The sequence below is a fragment of the Struthio camelus genome, chromosome 2 (assembly GCF_040807025.1).
Source record: "Struthio camelus isolate bStrCam1 chromosome 2, bStrCam1.hap1, whole genome shotgun sequence".
In the NCBI taxonomy this organism is placed as follows: domain Eukaryota; kingdom Metazoa; phylum Chordata; class Aves; order Struthioniformes; family Struthionidae; genus Struthio; species Struthio camelus.
Window position 1 is genome coordinate 166,604,750 of NC_090943.1, and position 12,871 is coordinate 166,617,620.

At 36.7% G+C, this 12,871-nt stretch overlaps 1 long non-coding RNA gene across 2 annotated transcripts; it reads left to right on the plus strand.

The window, feature by feature from the left end:
• Positions 1-724: 724 nt before the first annotated feature.
• On the plus strand, positions 725-12,595 carry LOC138066098 (uncharacterized). Of its 2 annotated transcripts, none has more exons than XR_011139348.1 (3): positions 725-1,002; positions 3,255-8,266; positions 10,768-12,595. It is a non-coding gene; the product is annotated as an uncharacterized lncRNA (long non-coding RNA). The 2 variants fall into 2 exon arrangements; XR_011139349.1 differs by lacking the exon at positions 10,768-12,595 and adding an exon at positions 9,810-10,761.
• The last annotated feature ends 276 nt before the right edge of the window (positions 12,596-12,871 follow it).

Consider the following 12,871-nt stretch of genomic DNA (forward strand, 5'->3'; position numbering starts at 1 on the left):
GAAATACATAGGAAACCAGATGTTATTGAAATAATTATTGTCACCACGTGAGTATCCTAATGTTACTGTTGATGTACTTGGCATCTGTAAAATCTTTCTATGTACTCTTCTTTTCCTTTTTCTTTCCTATTTCTATTACATTTAAAGTAGATCTACAATTTATATAAAAAAATGCATTTTGATTAAAAATAAGATAGGCAAAATTTTAGAAAAAATATGTCTATTTTTCCAATTAGTTCAATCTGAACCTAATTTAACAAGAGGGGCTCTTCTTTTTCAAGCAGTCCTGTGTAAAGAGAATCCTGTGTTCTTTACTCTTCTCTAAGCTTACACTTAATGCAGGTCCTTCACCTCCATCACTGAATTCTTGCAAATGATATTGCTTGTATTTTTACTTCAGTCTGTGAACATTTCCAGCCTCCTTTGCTCAGCTGCATCTAATTCATTTTCCTGCTTCCGCTGCTCTTGTTTGGCTTCTAGGTTAGCTTTGTACTTAGAGACATTCTGCAAATGCTGGAATCATCTCCATCCTTGGAGCGTTGTCATAGATACACACATAACCATTCATTGTTGGAGAAATGCAGAGAAATAACTGCCAAGTGTTCCACTGTTTCCTGTTTATCTTTCAATTCAGCATGGTCCAACTGGTGGTTAATGGGCTGCTCCCAATCAGCCCATCATCTCTGCTAACCGTGGGGAAGATCTGCACAAACAGCAAATACGATCCAAACAATGCTTTCAGCTCCTTCTCCCCTTGCTCAGAGCCTGCTCAGAAAGCCAGGGTGCATCGGAAGTGTTGCAAGGGCAGCAGGGCTTTAGCTCCTCGTCCCTAAACCTGAAGCTACTCAGTTTTACCTTTTGAGACCTCTGTGGTTTTTCATAACCTTCAGAGGACTGAGAGATCAGAAATAGGAGATGCTGGAGATCTGCCAGTCTCTGTCCTCTCTCCTGGATCTACGCCGTCCTGCAGAAAAGACTTCAGTGCTCCTTTCTTCAAAAGAAGTGAGTGTCCAGTAGTTAGGGCCTTTCTCTTCTACTGTAACTGGAGTTGTCCCTAGTCCTAATCTCAGCTGCAACCAATTTTCATTCTTCTGGTGCCTGTTAGAAGGGGATTTTTTTGTCCATTTAGCCTGTATATAGCTTAAGGTGGTGGCAACCTTAAGCCACCGCCTTTGTGGTGGGGGTTGTGTTCTTTTTTTTTTCCTTCTTTTTTTTTTTTGATTGTTATTGTCATAATGTGTACCTATAGTATTCGATAAAGTCTTTCATAAGACAGGGCCACAGCAATTTAGGTTCACATTTGCCGTGATACTTTACACCGCTGCACAAATAAGCCTTGTGTTATACGTACAGAGAAACTTCCAGAAAAAATCCCGTCCTCCCTAATTATCATAATTGGAAATATGTCACAGCTGAGTGAATTTCAGCCCAAGTGTGAGTGAGAGGAGCAAACAATCCCTTTTCTGCCTGGTAGAAAGGATAAAAAGCCAGTACAAAACAGAATTGTAAGTAAAATCCAATTCTGTTTGTCCTAATAATTTTAGCAAAGACATCCATTATAGGCCAGGTTTTTCATCCTATATTGCTAAAGATAATTTGACCGTGTATGAGGTGTGTCCTTATCACAGAATCACAGAATCGTTTAGGTTGGAAGGGACCTCTGGAGATCATCTAGTCCAACCTCCCTGTTCAAGCAGGTTCACCTAGAGCATATTGCCCAGGATCACATCCAGAAGTGACAGGAATGTTAAAAGGTCTCTGCATAAACGCAGACTGTGATTTCCACTCACTGAGATTTTTAGTCTACTTGAGATTTGGCTATTCCTATACTAAAAAATAAATTTTATATCCCAAAAATATATCCATGAAACATGTTCCAGTTTTAAGCTTTGTGTAATACGAAGGCTGCAGCTTAAACATGCAGGCAAAAGCATCTGCCTCAAGTTGCCAGAAACTCAGCAGTTGCACTGAGCAAACAAGCATTTCTTTTTAAACTCCTTTCACAGTGACTGACTTCCTTTCATGTGCATTTTGAATATCTAAATACTATTTGCATGTAAGCTGGAACTGAGTGGAGTCCTTAGATGCAAGTGTTTTGCCCCACTTCTCAGGTGAGAGTCCTGTATCAGCTGAATGCCATCCTTCAAGAAGAGATGCTATAGAAATGGTTCCTGCAGCGTAGCCTTTCTATAGTATCTATATACAACCTGGAGAGCTTGTTGCAAGGGAATTGTGCTATAGAATTGTGAAATATAAATAATCATCACAATTAATATGTTGCTCTCTTACTGTAGCTCTCAGCGCAAAAGCTTATCTCAGTTTGGATATTTCTATGTCCCACATTTTCCTCTGTATTAGGCCCTTACTGCTCTGGTAGAGTTATTTGACTTTGTCTATTCAGGATTGTGATTAGGTGCTATACTGTCTTCTTTTACCAAATATATATAAGGCGTAAGTCAGACAGTTTTAATTAAATAAGTCTAATATCAAATAAATAAGTACACTATGTGTGATTTCATATGGACTGTTCCTCAGCCATTAAAAAAAAAAAAAAAAACTTTCTATAGAGAATTTAGGATATTTATTTCTAATTCATAGACAGAGAAGCTGAGACATTGTGAAGTGACTTTCTAAAGTTATCTGGCAGGACAGTGACAGCTTAGTCAAATGAGGTCCAATTTTCAGAGCTTTTTAGCACCTGCAGCAGGTGTGAAGCTCCACAGGACCTTTCAGACACTCTGGGCACCTTGAATTCATGTGCCTGGAAGTCTTGCTTAGCTCCATTGGCATGGAAGGGCGCAGTCACACTGTTTAGTTTCACTGAGCTGAAATTCACGGCATTAACACTTGATTCAGTCCCAGCACTTGAACACATGCTTATGAAACCTAACTGCACTTATGCGCTTGGAGTTAAGGGGGTGCCTAAAGGGAGAGTTCAGTACCTAGGAAGCACGATTATGCTAGACCTCTTGTGTCATCCTGTCTGATGAATTTCCCTGGGAAGACAATGGAAGATACAACGATGTTTTCTTAAATCCATGACAGAGTATAATCAGTCACCTGCCTATGTGCAGAAAATTTCCCCTTTTCTATTTCATCTCTAAGTCACCTGCTCGGAATTTTTTGGGCAAAAGGTGTTAATTCTCCTCACTGCAAATTCCCCTTCCGTAAAAAGGGCTTTAAAGCTAAACTGCTTGTGTTAATTCATGCCAGCTACATTTATTTAGCTCAATTTAATATACTTTCTTCTGCAGTGCTCTGCCCAAAACTACTCTCCCTTTCTCCTAAGATTGCTATAGCAACCGGAGAAACTCAGAAGACCTTGCGAATATCTACACCCGTGAAGAGAAATACCTGAGCTATCATTTGAGCCAAGTGCTCTCCGGCAGTGAGCTGGGCTTTCCTTCCAAGGTGTAGGCACACAGAGTGAGCAGTGGAAAATCCCAGTGGATGGGCTGTGATTTGAACTAGACTCATGGAATTAGACACCCTTAGGGCTACCGTCTGGGTCTTCGATGGACAAAATTAATGAGGCCCAGATGAGCTTGTTAGCTCAGACTGAGTGTGAATCCCAGAGGAGATGTTTGAAGAGGAGACAAGGGAAGCACCGAGATGACAGAGGCAACAGTCTCTCAGCAAAGAGCTGCATGTAGCAGGACACCGATTACCGACAGTTTTCTTAAATATGCAAAATTTGGAAACTGCAGATTGAAACATCTACTTTTCCACCTGAATGGCTTTTCTGCTATTTAATATTTGAACATCTTGTCACATCTCATGACTTCTTCATCTCAGATTTGCTGCTGTTTATTTTTAGACTTGCGATATTATAAACAAAATACTAATTCCTTTTTTCTTGTATTTCAGGAATATATATATAAATCACTTATATTGCATAAACTCCTGCTTATATACAGCTGAGGAGAAATAAAACATTCCCTGTGAAATTCTCCTCCTGATGAAGATGAAAAAAATCAAGAGAGTAAATGGTACAATGTCAATGTGGAAACTTCAAATAAACTTTTTTTGGCCATTTTAGTTGAAAACTTAATTAATGACCCTATATAAGAAGTAATGACCCGGTATAAGAAGTACCACTGTGACGAAAAGCTAGGAGGCATTATGAATACGGAGGGAGATTCAAAAAGGAGGGGATGACCTTGAAGGCTGTAATGGTTGAACTAGAGTGAAAAAGATTAAGTAATACAGGATATAAGCTCATACTGTTAGGGACTAATAAGAATTTCTGGTAGAAGCTGAAGACTTATTACATGGTAAGATGAGAAGCATGTGGATATATTAGTTAATCACAGGATGACTATGAGTCACCAGTGTAACACAACCAGGAGAAAGGCTAATATGATCCCAGGATGCCTCAGAAAAAGTGGTTCCGGTTGAGATGGAAAAGCATTATATTTATTAAGCAAATCTGGTAAAAACTTGTCAGACATAGTGCATGCAGTTCAAAAAAGATTATCTCAAAATGGCATAAGTAAAGAGAAAGCGCATGGATAATTAAAGAAATGGAAAATCTATTAAAAATAAATAAATAAGAGGTCAGGAGTGTTTCTCAGCCAAACAAAGGCTGCAAAGAGGTAAAAGTTCTGTTTATATGCACATGGCGTATGGACAGCAAGCACTGTGAAGAAAAACTGTTACGATAAAGGTATAGGTATAGGTAGACACCATATGCTTAGCTTAGAATAAAAATACTGGAAATTTCTGACTGAATACTGAGATTCTGAAACAAATTTACATCAGGAGGAAAGAGATAAAAATAAGAAAATCCTTTTAAAGGGATTCTTTATCTGTTTAAAAAAAAAAAAAAATAGGCTGATAAATTGTTTCCTTATGGTAGAAAGGGTGTATACTTGGCCTAAGAGATATTTTCAAGTCCCATCTTCCTAATGCTGTTAGTCATAGAAGCTACTCATATGATGCTAACCTGAGTATTTCTACGCTATGGTGGAGCATGCCGTGCAGACAGAAATCTAGGTCTACATTAGTGATTAACGTAGTGCAATAGATAAAATTAGCAGACTGAAGTGGTTGGTGCTGAGGTTCCTCACTTCTCCCATTTAGGGAATTTTAGGGATTACTTCATATTACTGAATTTGGTCTGATTGCCTGGACCAAACGTATCCACCGTACTCATGATATTAAAGGTTTTAGATCGGAGAATGTCCTATAGATATCTTCTTTGTTTACTGCAGGCCAGGCTAGGAAGCGGTACACTGCGATACACACAGATGATGCTAATATATCTGTGCCTATATTGAGATAATAGAGAGATTTTGTTTCTTTTTTTTTTTTCTTTTTTCAAAATTTCACGACTTCTCTGAGCCACGTTACTACTTTGGACACAGAATAAGTCAGCGATGGTGCACTTTTTCGTGTGTCTGCAAGTAGCGGGCTTCATTATCAGAAAGAAAGAGGAAGAGAACATACAGATCTTTCAAAATTTCTGTAAGTCTTTGAACATGAGAAGGAACACTTCTTAAGAGCCTCCTTCAGTCAAAGTAATCAGGTCCCTCCTGGGGAAAGGAGAAGCAAATCAGCCAGATGAGCTACCTTTAATGAAAAGTTTATAATGTTTTCCTTGACAGCTGTTGAAATAACTTAAGAGTTGGTGTTATTGGGGAAAAAAAAAAGTACCATCCCTACTGTGCACCAGCAATTCACATACCTGGTCCTGTTCCTGAGATCAGGGGACTCTGTTCAGGCTGATCCCAGCCCTATCCAAGCAAACTGCAGCTCCTCGCTGATGCTGTCACTAGGACCACGTGCCACTCTGGTCTCTGTCCCTGCAAATGGAGGAATAAGAACCACCTCACAGTGATGACTAAGACTAAAAATAATACACGTATATATTAAATATATATATAATATATATATATTTAAATATTCCAATGGAGTTGGAAGTTCCAGAGTTCCATCGTAATGGGACTTCTCAGGAAAAAAAAAAAAAAAAAAATTGAATTAGTGGTGTTGTTATGTCACAGATAGACAAATCCACAAAGAAACACTATTTTTCTAGGGTGCCACATCTGCTGAGGAGCTGAACTGAGAATAGAATCTATTTTCTTTGGCTCCTATCCTCCTGCTGGCTAGTTTGTTCCTCTTCCTTCATATTTTTTTCCCTTTGACTCTTAATCATGGCAAGGAAGGAAAATTTAAATCTATATTTTAAGATTTTCAAGAGAAAAAAGAGGTCTTCTGAACAAACACAATTTAACTGCAATTTTCTTCCTTAATTCTGAAGATTCATGCTGAAGACCTTCATTTCCATTCCCTGTGTCATAGGGTATATTAAATGTAGGAAATCAGTTTGAGATGTATTATTGGTTTAGAAAAATCCATGCACAATTACTTTTAAAAAAATTACAACATAATTCAGACTGTAATAACTGTATTTCTTTATAGAAACTGAGGTTATAATCTAGCCATTAAAATTCCATAACCAACTGCTCCCAGCTATTCACATGCATGAAACACTGCATGACATCCTTTCGTTTTTTTCTTTTTTTCCTTTTAAATTTACTGCTTTCAGGCTCCTGCAGAGAGCAATTTCCTTGGAAAGTGACTTCATCTAAATAATATTTAAGTATGCCACAAAGACTATCAACAAGACAAATTGTCCCATGTCTCAACATACTCAAATATTCATTTATTACAATGAGGAAAATCCTATCAACACCTAATGAGCTGAATTTCTCTCAAAAGCAACTGGAACAGAGAAGCGAGGGAAAGCTCTGAAATGGCAGAACAGTCTTTAAAATATAAAAATAGCGCTGATTTGTAGTGCTGCAGGCACGTGCAGTCCCTTATAGGAATAATATTGGACAAAGCCCTGTTGTGACAACAAGACGATTTGGAGCACTTAGCCACTTGCTATGTAGAGGATAAGCAATACGAGAACTCCTCCGTGGGCCTCGGCCGTTTCTATTGCAATGCCTACTCAAAGAGGACCTGGGTCCCACGATGCTGGGTGGTGAACATTGCAAAAACATAGCTCAACGCAAAGAATCTGCAATTTAAATACACTGAAATTCTCCTTACTTCCCACTGAAGCAGTGTCAAACTTCCTCCCTATTTAGCTGGACTTGCAAACCTTGCCGTTACTGCTCCCTTCTTTGAGCTAAGAAGCTTGTAGGAGAAAAGCTGCGTAGGCAAATGGATTATCAGACATATCGTCAACATTCGCTTTAAAACAGAGTGACTTGTATGCAAAGTTCCTGCCAAGCAGCAACAGGATAAATATCTTTTTATAGCATTCCTGTTTGACCTTGGAAGTGCTGTCTTGGACTTGGAGTAGCCAGTCGAGCTGCTGTGTTAATCACAATCATTTACTTCTGCACTTGATTTCAAACAGTGATCTGTGAATGACTGGTGCCCCTAAAACAGTAAAAGGTAGTCCTTGCAGTGACTGCAGGAATGTATTTACCAAAGCACGTGAATTCAAACAGAATGGCATGAGACATAAGAGAAGAAAAAGAAAAAAAAAAAAAAAGGCACAGTCTTTCACTAATTAGACACCATTTTTTGGTTTTATTGAAGGCCATTGAACAGCAGCTTCATAGATTATTCACAGCTTGAAAAAAAAAAAAAAATCAGGTTGCAATTATTCAGTTGTCAAGACTAGGGACGTAGCTCTCTGCGGATTGGCTTAACCAGGAAAGAACCACTGACTACGTCCAAATACTGCTGTCGCACCCTGAGTCCAATATCCGATGCTGTGGAGGAGCCCTGCAGACTGCCAAGGTTCAGAGTTTCTGTAAGGACTCAGCATTACGAATTCACAGTTCTCTGGAAGAAGACAGCTCTCTACAACATCTCTTTCTAGGCACTACTTTCAAAAAAATTGTTAATGGTTTAGGTTCTTGACAAAATTATAAAGTTTAGTCTCACTCTGTATCTCATTTCAGGGACTACGTGCTGCAAAGGGAAGAAGAAAACAAACAAAAAAACACCCAAAAAAACATTGACTGTGAATAATTTGAAATATCATTTGTGATGTTATCTATCTCCCCTAAATATGCATTTATTTTAATCCTTCCGCCTCATGCTAATCCACTTTGCCACAGATGTACTCATGTAACATTAATCTGAAATATGTGATGTAAATTTAATTTTTACCCTATATGAGACGTTCTTGCGTTCACAGGAACATTGACGGGGATCTTGGACTCATTCCCTTACACAAAATTATCTCTCTCTTTCTCTCTCTTTTCCAATCAGACATTCTGCAAAGGTTCTCTTTTAGATGGTAAGTAGGAATCTGCAAGGAGAATATATTCACTAATGCAATTACTAAAACAGGCAAACTATTAATCTTCTAGTTTTATTTCAGTTAAAAAAAGAACTTTTTTTTTAATAAAAAGTACACAGAAATTAAGCGTTGTAGCCGTATGTACTCTAATTTTGGTGGTGGTGTTGTAGTTCTTTCACAAATTAAGATAAACCTAGGTTGATTTCTAATATCTTTTCTAGCACTTTTTTTTTTCCGAGTAATGTTTGAAAGGCAGGATAATCTTATGGTAGTGACACCAGATTAAAACTTGGTATATATTAACTTCATGCCTAGTTCTGGCAAAGGCTCCGTATACAACCTGCAAAAAGTCACTTAATTCTTCTATCCTGATTGTCAAAGGTATTAAGGTATTCGACTCATATTGGTTTCAGTGACTGTTAAGCAGTCAAATACATTTAAGGATTTCTGCCTTAGTTAATTTGCTATCATGAGGTTTATAAGACTTAATTCCCAGCCACGAATATCTGAAAGAAAACCTGGAGGACAGAGACTGTCTTAGTTTCTGTATTTGTATTAATACTATTGTAATAGGGTTTCTGTCTGGAAGAGACTTCTAGGATTGCATCTGTAGGAATGATAAATACCAGTAGTTTAAGGAACTTCCTGATAGCTATCTATTTGAATGAGATATGACGACATTATGGGGAAATGTACAAATCAGGATATTAAATGCATTGTTGAGCTTTCCATAATGCAATATTGTATAACAAGATTGTGATAGAAAGTTGATCTGATAAAGTATTAGTTTAAAACTGCATCAAGTTTACAGGGAGAAAAAGGCAGATTCATTAATAACAGTCTGTTAATAAAGTATTAACAAAGTTTTCATGTCTTAGTTCTCAAGATAAAAGTACTATCTATGAATTCTTCAGAAATGCTGAAGAACAAGAGAAGAGCTACACTGAGGCAGGGTAGCAAGAAGGGAAAACAGATCCAAATATAACCAGACTGAGGATTATACTCAGTATGTGAGGCAGTTAATTCTATATTGGATTGTCATTAATGACAAAGTATCCTTTATACCAAATCTTCAGATAAACAGGATTTCAGGCAGGTCACATAGTGCCTTAATTAAAGATCATCTTGAAAGCTGATGCTTTATACATTTAAGATTTAGGGTGTTGGTCTGAGTTTAAGCGTAATGAACAAATGTATTCAAAGTCACACAGTAAGCTCTGGCATTTCCAGTGCTCCCTATTGGGTCGCACTTTGGATGTAGAAGATACGTGTTTTTTAGTCCCAGTTCAATTACTTAATTTTTATATAGCCTTATAGTGTTAGTGTGGGCTTTTTCTGTAAAAAAGAAAACGTTCCCCAGTTCAGTCTAGCTTCTTTAAATACCCATATTCAAAATTTTGACTCTGGACCAAATGCTTGGAAAACTTGTAATAGTTCTTCATTCTGACCGAAGTCTAGGGTTGAACCAGTAAAATCTTTGTCTTCTGCACTGACTAGCTCAGCCTAAGATTTTGGGTTTTCTATTTCTTTATTTTGACAGCTACGTCTTCAGGAGGTAAAACATAGAGAGAGGTAAATCTTCCGGAACATCCATAATCAAGTTTCAAATATTGCTCCTCATTTTACTACAAGCAGCTTTGAAAACGGATTGAAAATCAATACATGAGAAGAAACATAAGTGAATAGGCTATTCATCTGAAAGAATAAATATGACACGATTTAATCTTGGTTTTTGTTTTTATTTATTTATTTTGTTACGTTCTAGTAGACAGAAGTGAAAAGGAAAAAAAATCAAAGATTTTTTGCCTTCCTCAGTACAATTCTTTACAATAATATGACTTCAGACCTTCTTATTTCTATTTTTTAAATGGAAGGGACTTTGAATCTAGCACTCAGTAAATGTGAGATTAATGCATTTGGCAAGAACAGCAGACAGAGTAAATGGGCACTGTACAGGTTTCCTGAGAAAGCTTACTTAAAGTGCTTGAATCTGATCTTGCAGCTGTTATTATAACCTTGAGCTCCTCAAATCGCCAGCCATGTCATATTCTTTTGAGCTATTTTGCAAGGAGTGTGAATAAGACCACAAGAATAGTGGGAGGTGGAAGGTTAGGTTGAGTTCAAACATTTGACTGGTTCACCAAACACACAATCCAAAGACTTAAATCTGGAAAAAAAAATCTGGAAATTTTAAAAGAAAAAGCAAAAATACTTTTTTTTTTCTTCTGAGAACCAAAATCACCTTAACTGTACAGAGCTCTTACTCAAAATAATAGACCATCATTAAAGAGATTCTTTGAGGATGTTAGTGCATTTATTACTGTTAAAATGTGTCCCATTGCTTCTGATCTCAAATGATATTAACAGGCAGTCTTCAGTTTGAGAAACCTATAACAGTAATTATATATAATTAGATATAGATGTAGATATAGATATAGATATGTTTTCATTTATATTTATATATAAAAATATAATTTTTCATTTATTTCTGGTTTGAGTGAGAAGGCAGTCAGAACACCATGGAGCTGCAACAAAACACAGGAGACTACATGCGTCCATCTGAGACCTTGGAAACCTTGGAAAGAATCTGGTTTCAGAGAATGGAAATTAAAGCCAGTCAGAAATCTTCCAGAAAAAGATTTTATGATAAAATGACCTTTTATTAAAGCAAAACCTTTTCATCAAAGTTTACTAGGTCCTCTTAGGAGCATTTCTTAAAACCATGCAGCTGCAAGATGTGGAAGTGAAACTACCTTCCAAATAAGCTGGTGATGCAAGTAATTTCTTAGGTGATGGGTGACCCATGGTCAAGCCTTCAGTTGTCCTGACTTGAAGCTTACTTGAAGCTCACAACGGTGAGATGTCACAGTGTTTCATGACAGAAATGTTATTTTCCAGTCAGCTCTAGCACTACCCTTTTGATGAAATGAGACATGTTGCTCACTAAAGAGTATGACAAGGTTGTACAGCTCTTCTAAGAGTAAAAAGGGTAACTCAAGTCTCTGAGTGCCTTTATCTTTGATTCTCAGTTTATTTTTTCACATAGGAAAAAAAAAAAGCTCATCCAATGAGGGAGTTGTCAGATCAAGTGCCAGGATTTAAAAAAAAAAAAAAAAAACACACACACAATTGTGATTATGGGTCTCACCTTGACTCAAATCAATTTTGAACTCGAGATTGTGAATTGTGATTTTAGCTACTGCTTTATCAAAATTTATCTGCTGGTTTCTATTGAAGAAGAGGTGGGTTTTCTTTACGCTTTTTAGGAACCGCTTGACACAACGTTGTTATGTGATATCTAACAGCTGTTGTTTTGCCCTTTGGAGGTGGCTACAGAGCAATGATGCAATTTAAGGTTCTTTTTCCCCTTTTATTTTCAGGTAACATGCCTATCACTTGTGCAGGTGTTGCTTATTGTAATTGCCCCACAAAATATATTCACTGCACCACTCATTTACCTAGCTGTTCTCAGGGTATGTATCTTGAAGATATTCAGAGGAAAGAAAGTAAGCTGTTAGAAGCTGTTATGTCTATGATTAGCATGATTTGTTTTTAATAGAGAAATTGCTAACTACAGACTTTGCTCTCTTAATAAATCACTTAGTGCAATGAAACCCCTTTTAAAAAACTATTTGTGCTGTATAAGCTATAGGAATGCAAATTTGTGACTATAACTGCATATAGGGTTAATAACTCCCTTTGCTCTTATCTCCTGCCTTCTCTTATCTTCTCCACTCCCTCCAGCCCCATGGAGATCTGCAGATTTTTAAATTATAGTATTAGATCTTCTAATATGAAATTTATGTTTATCCTAGACAATTACATTTCACCCATTTATATCTATATTCACCCCAAAAGAAAAGTGAATACACTCCAGGAAAGTATTCAGTCTTGATTTCTAGTGTAGGAGCGTTCAGCATTTCTTTTTGTTGTTATCCGGTAGCTAATTGCCCTCACTGTTAAGCAAGTATGGTGTGAATATAGTCATTGAGGGAGCTGGTAAGACTGAGATCTGATAAATGTGAGAGGAATTCCAATGTGTAGTTTTTAGAGTTTGAAAATCCCTCAACCCGCATATATATATGCAGGCTTCCCAGTTAGTAATTTTAAATTCTTATTATAGCTTTCTTCTGAGTTCTTCCTACATTTCTTTCTATTTTTCTCCTGCTTATTAATGAGGACACCAATATATATTTTAAAATACATTGTGCTTAAATGCACAGGAAGTATTGAAAAGGTTCTTTTGCTTACAGTGTTACCTTCAAATTTGTCTATCACAATATTTGTCTTTTGAAATGCAATATTTGTATGAATGTATAATTTATACTGTAGAGTTTGCAAATAAAAATGAAAATACTATCTAAAATGTGCCAGTTATGTAAGTGATGTTAGATTTCAGGATATCATTATACAGTAAGAAGATGCTTTTTGAATAAATAATTCACATGATTTAAAAAAAAAAAAAAAGATATTTTTACTTATTTCCTAAATGGCTAAAGTGCTTTACTGAAGTAATCCTCCCATAGTATGATTATAAAGAAGATTTGTTTTAAGATTTGAGTATTTTTTCTAATATCTACAATCATATGTAAAAAAAAAAAT